At 30.2% G+C, this 15,183-nt stretch overlaps 1 pseudogene; it reads left to right on the forward strand.

The window, feature by feature from the left end:
- The first annotated feature begins 8,999 nt into the window (after positions 1-8,999).
- Positions 9,000-10,571, forward strand: LOC113371435 (annotated as a pseudogene).
- Positions 10,572-15,183: the final 4,612 nt, after the last annotated feature.

A 15,183-nucleotide genomic window follows, 5' to 3' on the forward strand; every position in this document is an offset into this window, starting at 1 on the left:
AACAACAAATGGGAAGTAGAGATGAATACATACAATTCGGCCCTCACGATATCGATTAGGAGAAGTTTAAGATACAATTTTAGATATTTTAAATAATTAAAAATTAAATTAATTTAATCCAATATGAAGTACCAGTGTTATGTTATGATTATGGTTATGTTATACCGTTTAAAAGACTTTAATTTCCAATATAGTCTGAGGATTGAGACTCATCATTTTATTTAAAGTTCTACATTTAACATCGCTCATATTATAAATGTACATATATTTTGCCGTGACGAGTAATTTAAAAAACAATAATTATTATTTTTAAAGCATTAAAGGTAAACGGTAAATATTAGTATATTATATTGAAAAATGTAGACATAGGTACAGGACAACGTCTGCCGGGTCATCTAGTAATATAATAAAATATCAAATATTACAAATTTAAAAATTTTAACATTACCGCCTATGTGTTGATCAGCTCCGTTTGCATTCTCCTCAGCAATACGAGAAGAATGTTGCCATATTATTTCAAAAATTGAAGAAAGAACGGTATCTCCCACAAACCAATTGAAATCAAATATTTTTTCAACCAATATCCAGCCAGTATTTTGAGGTTTGAGAATTGTTGGTACTTTTAAATAACTATTTGAAAACTATATCTACTCGTGGAACTAGTGCTAGCGTTAAAATATTTTTTTTTTCGAAATATTACCAAATGTTTTTGGAATATTTTTCATTGAATGCAGTAAATAAAATCCATCGAAAACAACAGCATCATACCAAATTGTTTTGGTATTTCGTTATCAGATATATTTGCTTGTAAGGCTTTATCCATTGCTGATTTCGCGGTTTTATAGATAGTTCCATCTGCGTGGCAAAGTGAAACTAGTTGGTAGTGGTATTTTGCCTTGAGGCAAATTACATGAACTTAAACTGACTGACTGAACTGAACTGACTTAATCAATAAAAAATAAATTAATTCATGAGTGATTAAAAGTATTCCGAGTGGATTTATGACACATAATTGAAAACGAACAAACACGCTAACTCGAAGTATTTTCTAAAAGCAAATGTTCAAAAATCAATAATTTTTTAATTGAACTAGTTTTTGTAGGACTTTAATGGTTTAGGGTGTTCATTAGGACCAAGTCCTCTATCGTTATACCAAGTAAATCGTCCGATTTTAATTTTAACAAACGTCAAAAAAACTACTCATTTTCTCAAACTTTGATGAATTTTTAAAATTAAACTACTTGTCGTAATGCCGTAATATTTCACTAAGTTCTATAAGACCATGATATATATTTATATCACCAAAAATCGGCTTAAATATTTTTTTCAACAGTTAATTACAAGAAGACGACTCGGTAGATTTTCGCCTCAAACTAATCAGTATCATTCCCAACTAATATATTTTGAACAGTTTTTGATTTTTCAAAATAGAATCGGTAGTATATGCTTAAATGTGGACGAAATGTTTAACACATTTTTCCAAATTACAAAGAAACTGTTCGGCAGATCGTAGCACAAAACTGACAAACGATAGTCCTCATCGAGGTACATCAAATGGCTTTTGAATTTCAGAAATCGGTTCAGGCGTTTTTGAGCAAACGTCCATAAAAGGTCTAGTTTTAACAAATGCCAAAACAGCAATATAATTTTTTGCAAATTTGGATGAATTTTTAAAGCTAAACGAGTTGTCGTAGGGCCATAATTTTTTGGTATGATCTAGAAGACTATGGTATCTACCGACAAAAAAATAATAATAAAAATTGTAGAAAAAAAAAATTCAAAACTTCATTACAAGAAAGCATGACCGATCACTACCAAAAACTAATCAGAACGATTTCCAAGCAATATCTTTCAAACGGTTTTTCAATTTTCATAATCTATTCAGAATTGTTGGCTAAAACGTGGTCAAAATTTTGTTCACTTTTCTGCTACTTACAAAGAAACAGCTTAGCCAATAGTCGCACAAAACTGACAAACAATAGTCCTCATCGAGATACATCGAATGGCTTTTAAATTTTTGAAATCGGTCCAGTCGTTTTTGAGAAAACGTCGATTTACTTACGGAAAAAAATCTGTTCACACACACATATACTTTTTCCAAATTTTGTTTTCATTCGATTCAGAATGGCTTGAAACGTCGAGAAAAAATTAACGTATCGAATTTTTTGATGAAAACATAAACTTCTCCTTCGGGTAGCTAAAAATTGTAATGTGATATGTTGTTTTTTCAAGTTCAATATTATATTGGATTTATCGGGCTAATAGGCGACCGAACAAATCACGTTGAACACAAATTTCGTGAATTTTATTATTAGCTTTAATACGTTACACTAAAGTTTCCCTTATCAGCTCTGGTAACTATAATGTCAGGATTTTCTCTCAAGAACTTTTTGCATAATTTTAAATCTCTGGCAATTTCTAACTGTAAAGAATTGGAATTGGTATTTAATTTTATTTTTAATAAAAGATAAAAAATTATTGCAACAAGTTAATCTTAATTTTGATTACTTTTCTGGATCTTTTAATTTACAAATACCCAACTATATATATAATATATATATATATATATATATATATATATATATATATATATATGGAGAATCAAGCAGGCTAGACAACTTTTATATATACATATTATCTACATATATATAAAAATAAGTCGGGTTTTCCTTCCTGACGATATAACTCCAGAACGCACAAACCGATTTCGACAATTTTGCATTCGTTGGAAAGGTCTCGGGCTCCTCAAGGTTTATAGCTAAGAAAATTAGTTCTGCATGGCGTCGTGCCTTAATGCAAGCTGCTGGTACTTCACGCACCGTAATTAAAATTTTGAGTAATGCAAATAATCAACAATTGTTTTAAATAATTTCAAATAGATTATCTACATATATATAAAAATAAGTCGAGTTTTCCTTCCTGACGATATAACTCCAGAACGCACAAACCGATTTCGACAATTTTGCATTCGTTGGAAAGGTCTCGGGCTCCCCAAGGTTTATAGCTAAGAAAATTAGTTGTGCATGGCATCGTGCCTTAATGCAAGCTGCTGGAACTTCACGCACCGTAATTAAAAATTCGAGTAATGACATTAGTGAGAATTATCAGAATTATGCTTGGTTAAGTCAACGAGCAATTCTTGCCGCAAATAATAATGATGTACACGCCCTGAATTTTACCATTCAATTAAAAATTGCTGGCGATTTGGTGACATACCAATGATTCTGACTGGTCTTCCATTTGACTTCAAACGATTGCAATTTCCAGTTCGCACTAACAAGTCGCAAGGCCAATCGCTTAGTGTTTGCGGAATAAATTTCAAATAGATTATTAAGAAAATCATTATTTTTCACATGGGCAGTTATAGGTTGCCTTTTCACGAGTTGGAAAACCATCCACTTTGTTTGTGTTAACGTCAGACCAAAAAACAAAAAATGTAGTTTACCAAAGAGCACTTCAATGAAACGGATAATTTGCGGATTCACTTTCATTTACTTAGAGAAGTTCAACTAAAAAACACTTCATTTTTGTAATTGAAACCAATTCATTACTGTTGTATAATAAAATCAAATTTTTCCTTTTCAAATATAAAACAAACAAAAAATTTCTTTATCTTTCTCACGAAACCATCTGGTGGCGAAACGGAGTTCGTCGGGTTTGCTAGTGTATATATAAAAGTTATGAATATAAACAATTTATTAATTAATTATGAACATGAATAAAAACAGTTTATTAATTACAACATTTATGATAAATAAAAATGACAAATCATTTTGTTTTTTCCTCAATGTCTAGCCTGCTTGATTCGCCACATATATATATATATATATATATATATATATATATATATATATATAAATGAACTTAACACGCTGTGCGACACAAATCTCTTTTATTTAGATAGTATTTCTAAATTCCTCACAAAATAATAAAAACGACGCGCAAAGGATTCGCAATTCGTTCCACACAGGTGTAGAATCTTGGTAAAAAATATTTTTTAAAAGGTCCTTTCTTCATTATATCTTCAACCAGTCTACGAACAACACCTTATCTAATTGTGATTTTTTAAATTAGTATTTTGTGAAAATATTGTGTAATTACAAGTTTAATGTTTATAATACATAGTGTAGTCCATTACCTGATACCATGGATTATTAAAATTTTCCAATTTAACACTAAGATTAACTAATATTTCCACTGAATGAAGGCTAGGATTATAGCCGAAACATATGGAGTTAAAATAAATTTTTGAAAGAAAATCATGTTTTTTATTGATGTTATGCCCGATTACTAGACTTTGAATCTAGAGCTGTGAATAGAATCCGGGTCCAGTTCGGTTCCGGTTCTGGAACCGGTTCCCAAATTTTGAGAACCGGCAACGGTTCCATTTTTTTTGTAGCATTTAGTCACCTACAACGTTTTATTTTTATATTCTATATTATTATTTCTAATTCTAATTAATTTTAACTCAACATTTCAAGTATTCAAATATAATAACTCAAGACATTATTTATTTCTATTTTAAATCCTAATTTCGATTCAAAATTAATTAACTCATTTGAATTAAGAAGTTAAACCTATTATTACTTTCGCAAAGGCGTACTTGTTTTAGCCAGAAAATCTGACTGGATAATATTATGCTAACTTACTTCTGAGAAGCTAAACATTGTTATATGTATTAGTCCGAATTTTTTATTGCGAGCCATCTGTCTTTAGCCCATAAATATTGATTTTAAAGACTTCTCCAAATCATACTTTGACACTTGTTTTCAGAAAGACCACCAACTATTTTCAATAGACAACACCCGACTACAAGAGCCCCATTTTGTTAATCCGCCTGAAAATTATTATTTCTGAAACTAAATATTTATCTATTTCAACAACATTTCAAACGATATAGAAGTTAATAAAAACTTCTACTTTTAAAATTGTCACTTAAAAAAAAACAGTTTATGTAACTTATATTAGTTTATGTTTCAAGTATATATTATTTTATATATATGTTATTTGTATATGAAACACTATTTTAGAATATGCAATATTTCAAAATTAATTAGCAAACTCGAAGGAATTTTTGAAATTTGTTTTGAAATATGCAATATTTCAAAATTAATTAGCAAACTCGAAGGAATTTTTGAAATTTGTTGTTTTACGATTTATGAGTCGATGTACAATCGCCAGGCTCTAAAAATACGCTTCTGCTTTGAAATCTATATATATATATATATATATATATATATATATATATATATGTATACGAGGTGTGTTCAAAAAGTACCCGGAATTACTAATAATTAAATTTCGCGGGTCTGGAGTGTCTGATTGTCAAAATTTTTTTTTTATTGTGTTGGTATACATGCCCCTAAAGTATGATGAAATTTTCAGCTATATTCACTGTTTACTTTGTCTGTGGTAGTCGCTAAGGTTCGACGTGTTTTTCTGAGCTCGGCGATTTTTACAATGGAAGAATTGAAAAGTCAAAGAATTTGTATTAAATTTTGCGTAAAAAATGAAATAAAGTGTTGCAAAGTGCAAAAATTCACCAGATATGGCTCCGTGTGACTTTTTCCTATTCCCAAAGTTGAAGAGACCCATGAAAGGACGGCGGTTTTCCTCGATTGAAGAAAATCGCTGAGAGTGCTCAAGGACATATCAAAAAGTGAATATCAAGGGTGCTTCGAAAATTGGAAAAAACGCTGGCATAAGTGTATTATATCTGGGGGGGACTACTTTGAAGGGGACCACATTAATGTAGACGAATAAATAAATATTTTTTTGAAAAAACGAAAATTCCGGGTACTTTTTGAACAGACCTCGTATATATATATATATATATATATATATATATATATATATATGTATTAGTACAATTACTAATATTATGATCATAAGCTCCACTTTCGCCATCTTGTGCAAGGGTCGAATTACATAATGGGAAGAGCTTAGGTAGAAAAATAAATATAAGTATCTGTTAGCAAAGTATGAAATTTTTATATTTCTATGAAGTTAACAATTTTGAAATTAACTTACTTCTTATGAAATAAGCTATTTATTTCAATTAAACTAAGGCGTTTTGTTGTAATACTTTTAATGGATTTTTTTTTTTTAATACTTATGCAGCCAGTTTTGTAAATTCTCCTAATCAAAAGAAACCGCCTCTTGCTATGGACATCGAAAACGTTAATTGAGAAACTATTAAAAAAACTAAAAATATGCTTTAAAGTAATTAAAGAAAGTTTATTGGTTTATGAAAAACTTTATAATTATTTATTTAAAAGTTTATGAAAATTACATATAACCTAATAATGAAAGCAGACTAAATATTATTCGAATGTACAATTTCCAATTTGAAAATTGCATTCGTGGCAAACAAGTATATAACTAAATACAAATGCACAAAAAAGTATTAATTATAATTATATTAGAAAATTCAAATAGTTACAAAAAAAATTTCAAGAACAAAAAGCGAAACACATAGCTTGAAACGGATGTTTGTGACTGAATAAAAAAAAATAAGAAAAAAGTAGGGTCACAGTGAAATACTGTTGCATTATTCACTATATAGAAAAAAAAACGGTGCCGGATTTTTTCCGAAGCGGTCCGGAATTTTTAGGGATCGATCCGGACTTTTCCGGGTTGAAACCGATCACGGTTCTCCCGGACCCAGGGCCTTTTTGGACTTTGGAACCGGTTCTTGACAGCTCTAATATATATATATATATATATATATATATATATATATATATATATATATATATATATATATATATATATATATATATATATATATATATATATATCGATATATATATATATATATATATATATATATATATATATATATATATATATATATATATATATATATATACGTGACGTATTACGTCGTAGGGCCGTAATATTTTCGGATGTTTTTTAGAATCATGATATTTATCACCAAAAAAAGTTTTATAAATATTGCCAAAAAAATTTTTTTAACAAGAATACGGCTCGGACGATCTTTTCCTAAAACTAATCAGTATCAATCCCAACCAATATCTTTAGAATAGTTTTTGATTATTAACTTCCCGAAGGAGAAGTTTATGTTTTCATAAAAAAATCTGATTCGCTAATTTTATGTTTTCTCGACGTTTCAAGCCATCCTGAATCGAATGAGACCAAATTTGGAAAAAGTATGTGTGTGTGTGTGTGCGTGTGTGTGAAGAGATGTTTTGCCGTAAATCGACGTTTTCTCAAAAACGGCTGAACCGATTTCGGTAGATACCATAGTCTTCTAGATCATACTAAAATATTACAGCCCTACGACAACTCGTTTAGCTTTAAAAATTCTTCAAAGTTTGCAAAAATTAGTATCGCTTTTTTGGCATTTGTCAAAATTAGACCTTTGATCGATGTTTTCTCAAAAACGGCTGGACCGATTTTAATAATTTAAAAGCCATTTGATGTATCTCAATGAGGACTATTGTTTGTCAGGTTTGTGTGATGATCAGCCAAGCCGTTTTATTGTAATTTGGAAAAAAGGGTTAAACTTTTCGTCCACATTTAAGCTCAAACTACCGAATCGATTTCAAAAAATCAAAAACTGTTTGATTGATATTAGTTGGGAATGATACTGATTAGTTTTAGGTAAAAATCTACCGAGCCGTTTTCTTGTAATTAACTGTTGAAAAAAAAATTTAAGCCGATTTTTATAGAACTTTTTTTGGCGATATATATCACGGTCTTTAAATTAAAATTAAATTTTAGTTTAATTTTAAAAATTCACCAAATTTTAAGAAAATGAGTTTTTTTGACGTCTGTTAAAATTAAAATTAGACGACTTACTTGGTATAACGATAGAGTACTTGGTTTTAATGAACATACAGAGCCATTAAAGTTCCATGGACACTGGTTCAATTATAATAATTGATGATTTTTAAAAAAATGCCTTTAGAAAATACTCCAAGTCAAAGTGTTCGTTTGTTTTCAATTATGTGTAATAAATCCACTTGGAATACTTGTAATGACTCATAAATCAATTTATTTTTTATTGATTAAGTCGATTATTTAAACATATCGGGAAGTTCATGTAACTTGCCTCAAGGCTCATCGAGATACATCAATTGGATTTTAAATTTTTGAACTCGGTACAGCCGTTTTTGGCAAAACGTCGATTTAAGGTAAAAATCTCTTTACACACACACACACACGCGCGCATATGTTTTCCAAATGAATGATGTTTCGGTTCCTTTAAATAGGGCGCTGTGGAAAGACGTGGGCCACAGGTTGAAGTGGGCTACACGAAGACTAGTGAACTGTATGTCGAAGCGCGTATGTATTTATTATATTTTGATACTTGCTCAATTTTAGAAAGCATTTGGAGATTATAAACTTACTCCCGCACTTTACAGAAAAACGCGCTAAAAAATTCACCAAGAAAGTTTTTACCATCGGTCTCTTTCACCCGATTTGTCATCGAATTTTAACATCTTCTATGATAAAAAGTTGCGTTTTGGAATACCCTTGGAATGAAAAATATATATAACACAACATTTTCATTTTTAACTATTATACATTCAAAAATAATAGTGTAATATTTTCAATCAACTAGACAAAATTATTTATTTATTAAATATATAAGGGCCTTGGAAAAAATAATTCTGAAAAATGTATTTTTTTTCAGAAATGAAAACGTGGTTCACTTCTGTTTACAGCACCCTATATATTTAATAATAGTTAATAGTTATTGTAATAAGTAATAACGTAATTTATTCAAAGGTCAAAATCAAAGAAATTGTCAATACTTAGTGAGATCGTAGAACATCATTTTTGAAAAAAAATACAATTTTCAAATTGAGTTTCTACAAAGCCTTTACATATTTGATAAATAAATAATTTTGTCTTGTTAATTGATTGAAAATATTACATTACTATTATTACACAAAAAATTATACAAAAAATCTAGGGTAATAAATGTTTTTTGATTGAGACATTAAAGGAATATTTTTGTTTTCAGGTGGACTCATTTATTTGAAGCTCTATGTAAAATCCTGCTCTGATTAGTATAACTACTGCATTTCAGAATGGAAAATGGTGCTAAGAAGCTTGATATAAACAAGTATAAGCTGGATGTGTCAGATTTAGCAAAGCAAAACTACCGACAAATAATTGAAAATAAATATAGCAGTAGTATTTCAAATAACCAAGAGGTGCAAAACTCATCAAATGCGGGTTCCTTGATGTCTTTGACAACAATATCTATGTCATCTTCAGACAATAGTTATCAATTATCTCAAAATTGCGAAAAAGAGCTAGTGCAAGAAAATTGGATATATACTATTTTCCAAGTTGGTGTTCCTTTTATGATTGCTGGTATTGGAACAATAGATGCAGGTGTCATACTCAGCCTCGTCCAACAATGGGAAGTATTTGACGATGTCTCCGAACTCTTGATTTTGGTTCCGGCTCTTCTCGGATTGAAAGGCAATTTAGATATGTGTCTGGCTTCTAGATTATCAACGCAATACAACTTGGGAAACATGAAGAGAAGACGTGACATTTTGAATATGATAATCGGTAACGTAGCTCTTGTACAGGTGCAAGCTATTGTCGCATCTTTAGTTGTTGCTGTTTTCGCAATATCAGTAGGATCATTAATGCACGGAGAATTTAAGAATGAACACGCATTAATGCTGTGTACATCTAGTGTAATAACTGCAACTACTTCATGCTTTGCTTTAGATTTTGTTCTCATAGGCGTAATTTTATTGTCGCGTCAATTGCACCTTAATCCAGATAATGTTGCAACTCCTTTAGCTGCTTCTATTGGTGTTGTTTCCATATCAGTATTATCAGCGATTTCTGCATGGTTATTTCAATACCACGATTCTGATCGCTGGCTTTTGGGACTAGCGCTATCTATTTACATTATTTTGTTAATAGTTTGGATATTAATAGTTTTACGAAATAAATATACTAGACCAGTATTATTCTCAGGATGGGTACCAGTAATATCCGCATTAATCATAAGCGGACTTGAAGGTTTAGTGTTAGACTCTGCTGTAGAACACTTTGGTGGTTTTGTATTATTTCAGCCGATAATAAATGGAATTGGCGGCAATTTAGTTTCTGTTCAAGCAAGCAGAATATCGACACTGCTACACAAAACTTCAGTATTAGGAATATTACCTGCTAATTCGATAATTTGTGAGTCACCTTGGAGAGCAATTTTAAAAGGTGTTCCTTATGCAAAAATGGCTCGAATTTTAATAATGATATCAATGTTTGGGCAAACAATTTTTATATTTGTAGCTGATTTTATTCAGTCATCTACAGTAACTTTAGATATATTTTTTGTTTTGATTTATTTAGTAGTTAGTACTTTGCAATTAATAATTTTACTTTATATTGCTCATGTCATAATTCATGTCATGTAGAAGTTTAAAATAGACCCTGATAATTCAGCCATTCCATACTTAACTGCTCTAGGAGATTTATTAGGATCTATGTTTCTCATGTTGGCGTTTATACTTTTGCAGTCCATTGATAAATCGTATAATAAACAAGAAGTACATATAGCTTTGTTGCCATGAAACGACTTTCATGAACAAATTTTATTTAATATTTATTACATTTGAATCATTTTTTTGTAGGACATTATAGTATATTATATTGTATTATATTATATATATATACATATTTGTTTATATATGTATATATATATATATATATATATATATATATATATATAATATAGCTGTTGTACAAGTGCAAGCTATTGTCGCATCTTTAGTTGTTGCTGTTTTTGCAATATCTGTAGGATCACTTATGCGCGGAGAATACAAGAATGAACCCGCATTAATGCTGTGTACATCTAGTGTTATAACGGCAACTCGTTCATGCTTTGCTTTAGAATTTGTTCTCATAGACGTAATTTTATTGTCGCGTCAATTGCACCATAATCCAGATAATGTTGCAACTCCTTTGGCAGCTGACAAATTTTATTTTTCTATTTATTACATTTGAATCATTTTTTGGTAGGACATTGTAGTATATTATATTATATCATATTATATTATATTATATTATATTATATTATATTATATTATATATATATATATATATAATAATAATAATAATAATAATAAAATTCTTGTTATTGTATATTATAGATTTTATTTTTAGTAAATTCTTGTTCACACAGTTCAGATATGTGATACGAATTGTTTTATTGCAAATTAAAGGTTTAAAATACATATTGTGTTTTTATGCTATGCATATTTTGAAAAAGAGCTCGCTCGTAGGTAAGTGGCTAGAACGACTGGACCTGGATCAGGGTTCCCGGGCTCGATACCCACTTCGAGCAGGCTATTGTCAGGCAGCAGTGACAACGATTTTCACTTGGAAATATAGATAGCAATATGTTTCCAAGTGAAAACAGCCCTAATACAGCATTGCTGCACCAATTAAATGCATCACTATTACAGTAATAGTAATAATAAAAATTCAGCTCATAGAGATGAGACAACTGTTTGGGTTGCCATCTATAATAAAAACAAACGTAGTTTGTATATAAAATTATATATAAAAAAAATATTTTAAAAAAGCAAGGCATATCAAAATGCAGAAAAAACATCTCTTTTCCAGGTATATTTATTATTTTTGAAAGTATGTGTATTAATTTTCAGTTTCATGATTGATAACATTGTTTCTCAAAGTACTTGGGCTGGTGTCAACAACACCCGGCGCCAACATGATGTTAAGAGCGATAACAAGTTCAGCATTTATGTTTAAGTGATAATCATCTTATAGCACCTCTAATTATGACTCCGTCTACTAGAAGGTTGAAGAGAAAAATTCCTTTGGATTTAACATAACATAGTGAGCTGTTCATTGGAACGAATTATTTAGTTTATATTATAATTTTACCTTTAGTTTTAATTATGTTATGAGTTGTAATTATTATTATTTTTATTTTTATTTTTATATATTATTTTTATTATATCAGCTCTGTAACTCATAGAGTCATTTTGACTCTGATTGTTATAATTAATAAAATAAAATAAATAAAAAATAATGTTTAAGTGATAAACAGTATTAAAAATATCGAAGCAAATAAAATATACCGAGTACTGTAAAAAGTACGAATGCTAATAGACTGATAGCCAGTAAACCTTTTGAATAACGGTGTTCCTGTAAGGCAAAAAATTTTTGTACAAGTTATTCTTAACTAAACTAAACGTGCTAAGTACGGAAACGACGGTCTGTCAGGTTTTAACCCTGCACATCATGGTCGTCCAAACGTTTGAAAGTGTAAAAAACACCCCAAAATTAAACTTGTTCCTGTAATGTTCAAATTTTTATGTAATTTACGATGTAATTTATTCATTAAGAAGTTCGAAAATCAAACTACCAGACCATTTCGACCTGCACAAGGACCTGCCAGACGAGCCGGAAAGTGAGCAAAAAATCACCCAAAATAAATTGTGTCCTGTAAAGCTGAAATTCACATATGTGTTTATCTACGCAATTCTAAAAAGGTCTGTACAATTGCCAGACCATTCTGGCTAGCATAAGCCCTTGCCAGACAAGTGCAAAAATGCTATGACGGGAGGGCGAGTAATAGGCGTTGCGTGAAAACTTATAGCATATATTCTAACTATATTATCAGAAATCATAAATTATGATCAAAATAAATTTAATTAGTTACAATCAAATATATATTATCATGAATTAATCATTATTATCAGATATATCGCTAGTTAATACTTCATCGTCATACGATTTGCCATTGTTGACTTCATCGCCTATAAAAAAAAAATTTAAATATATTAATCATATATAAAAATGAATCGCAAAATGTGTTGGTAAGCGCATAACTCAACAACGCCTGGACCAATTTGGCCCATTCTTTTTTTTAAATATTCGTTGAAGTCCAAGGATGGTTCTGGTTGGCGAGAAATATCGAATAATTGCCGAGAAAACCTTAAAAACAGCCCTTTTTTTCTCATTCAAACGTTTTAGTAACTAACGTATTTAGTAATTCTAACTGAAACGTAGAATCAATTTGAGCTTTATTGCTATTAAAAGTATAGTCCTTCTAGACGATTATTCGGTTTTTGATAAATCTTTCTGAAGTTTGTTAAGGAAATTTTCTATGATGTATGTGATTATAAAGTACGTTGATGTATGTGCAATATTGTGAAAATAAATGGAAACTAGTGGGGGTATGGCATCGTGGCTCAAGGCAAATTGCTGGAACTTCCCGTACCGTAACGAAAATGTTTGAGGAATATTGAATGTTTTCAAATAGATTATTATAAATATTGTAACATTATCTAATATTTATAAAATTATATAAACTGAATTACAAAATTGAAATTATTTGTTTAACCCTCCGTCGGTCGAAATGGTCCGGCCAGACTTTTTTCGATTTCAATTTAAAAAAAAAACACTTTTAGTAATGAACGACTTGAAATTTCTTGACTTTTCCTAACATTTCATTAGCTGTCGATCAAGAAAAAAATCTGGACGAAAAATGTACAAAAGGATAATTATAAAGATACTAACTTTTTTATACTTTGAACGGTCGGAGTGGTCTGTCTAGACTACCGTACATTTTGTATGAAATATGTACGCGTTTTGGACGGTCTTTTGTCTTTTTCTCTGGCATTTTCTATCCAAACTGCGTTTTATATATCCTTTGATATGTGTTGTAACATGAATGTTAGTATTTACACGCACACATATGAAAATGCCTTGAAAACCTATCAAACTTATTAGTTGTCGCAAACATTGAAAATTGGATGAATAATGCGCACATATTGAATACCCGTACTGCGTTCGAAACTTTTTTTGGAAAAACTTTAGCCGTAAGTAGGCAATTCAAGTGAAATTATATTTTTACATTGAGTTCTACAGCTCATTCCAAAGGCGACGCGCCTTATTCCGTTTGCATTTGAATTTCACATTCATTTCGAAGGCACCGAAGAAGAATAAATATTGTGTTTCTATGATATAAAACAGAAAAATTAACAAAAAGTGCAACGATTTTTTTATATTCCATTTTTTTTTAATATTTTTATTGGAGGCAAGCTCAACACATGCAAAAGAAGGTAAAAAAAATAAAACTATAAATATTTATTACTAATAATCGTTAATATATATGATACCATTAACTCATTTATCCCATATAAAAGCATGTAAAATGAATGGTGGTCCAGCCAGACCACTCCGACCAAAGGTAAATGAATATCTGACCAACGGAGGGTTAAAGTATATTAGAACTTTAGTCAGAATTAAAAATAAAATCTGAATTATTTTCAATGCCCAAAAAAAATTTTTTGAAAAAAAATGACTAGTTCTAGTCATTACTAATTGAATGATTTTTAGATCATTCAAATCGGATGTTCCGTTCTCTCAAAACTCGATTTCTATTTTCTGCACTTTTTGCTCTTGATCTCGATAGCTGCTGGACCTGCCTTTTCCAAAAACTTATCAGCACATTTCCCTATCATTAGTAATCTAATGTTTTTTGAACCATTCAAATGGGTTGATCCGTGCGCCCGAAAATTTGTATTCACACATCATACATACACGCACACATATCCAGTTTTTCTGAGGTATTCCAAAATGTTCAGAAACCTTCAAAACGTCGAGAAATGCAAAAAATTTAATTTCGATTTTTGGACGATTACAAAAACTTACCCTAGAGGAAGATAAAAATTGCAAAAAACGACATGTCACTGTTCGCATTGAAAATAAATGAAAACTATCATCTGCGAAAAATTTCAATTTACTTATGAACCTAAACAATATTAGAATATGTATAATAAATTTATGATTAGGAATAAGAAAAATGAAATATCTACATTATTGTTGCCTAAAAGCAGCTTTAGATGTGCCAGAAATTAAATATGAAATACAGTATATGTACTGCAGATTGAATTATGCACATATGTATAATATGACAAATTAATTCACTTAACCCGACAAATTAATTCACTTAACCCGGTGCCAATGAACGCTGGGTCATAATGACCCGAGACGTTTTTTACGAACATATATTTTGTTTCCCGGGTTATGTGGTTTAAGCGTTTGAGTAGCTGAGCGATGCCTCCCCGCTACCCGCCCCGATGGTTCGCTCAGTGCGACGCCGCCCGCGCAAACGAGCAACTCGTGCGTCAAGTCCAATCGGGTATGTTT

Source organism: Ctenocephalides felis, unplaced genomic scaffold (genome assembly GCF_003426905.1).
Source record: "Ctenocephalides felis isolate EL2017-DRISC unplaced genomic scaffold, ASM342690v1 CF-g0.4_SCAFFOLD_01492, whole genome shotgun sequence".
In the NCBI taxonomy this organism is placed as follows: domain Eukaryota; kingdom Metazoa; phylum Arthropoda; class Insecta; order Siphonaptera; family Pulicidae; genus Ctenocephalides; species Ctenocephalides felis.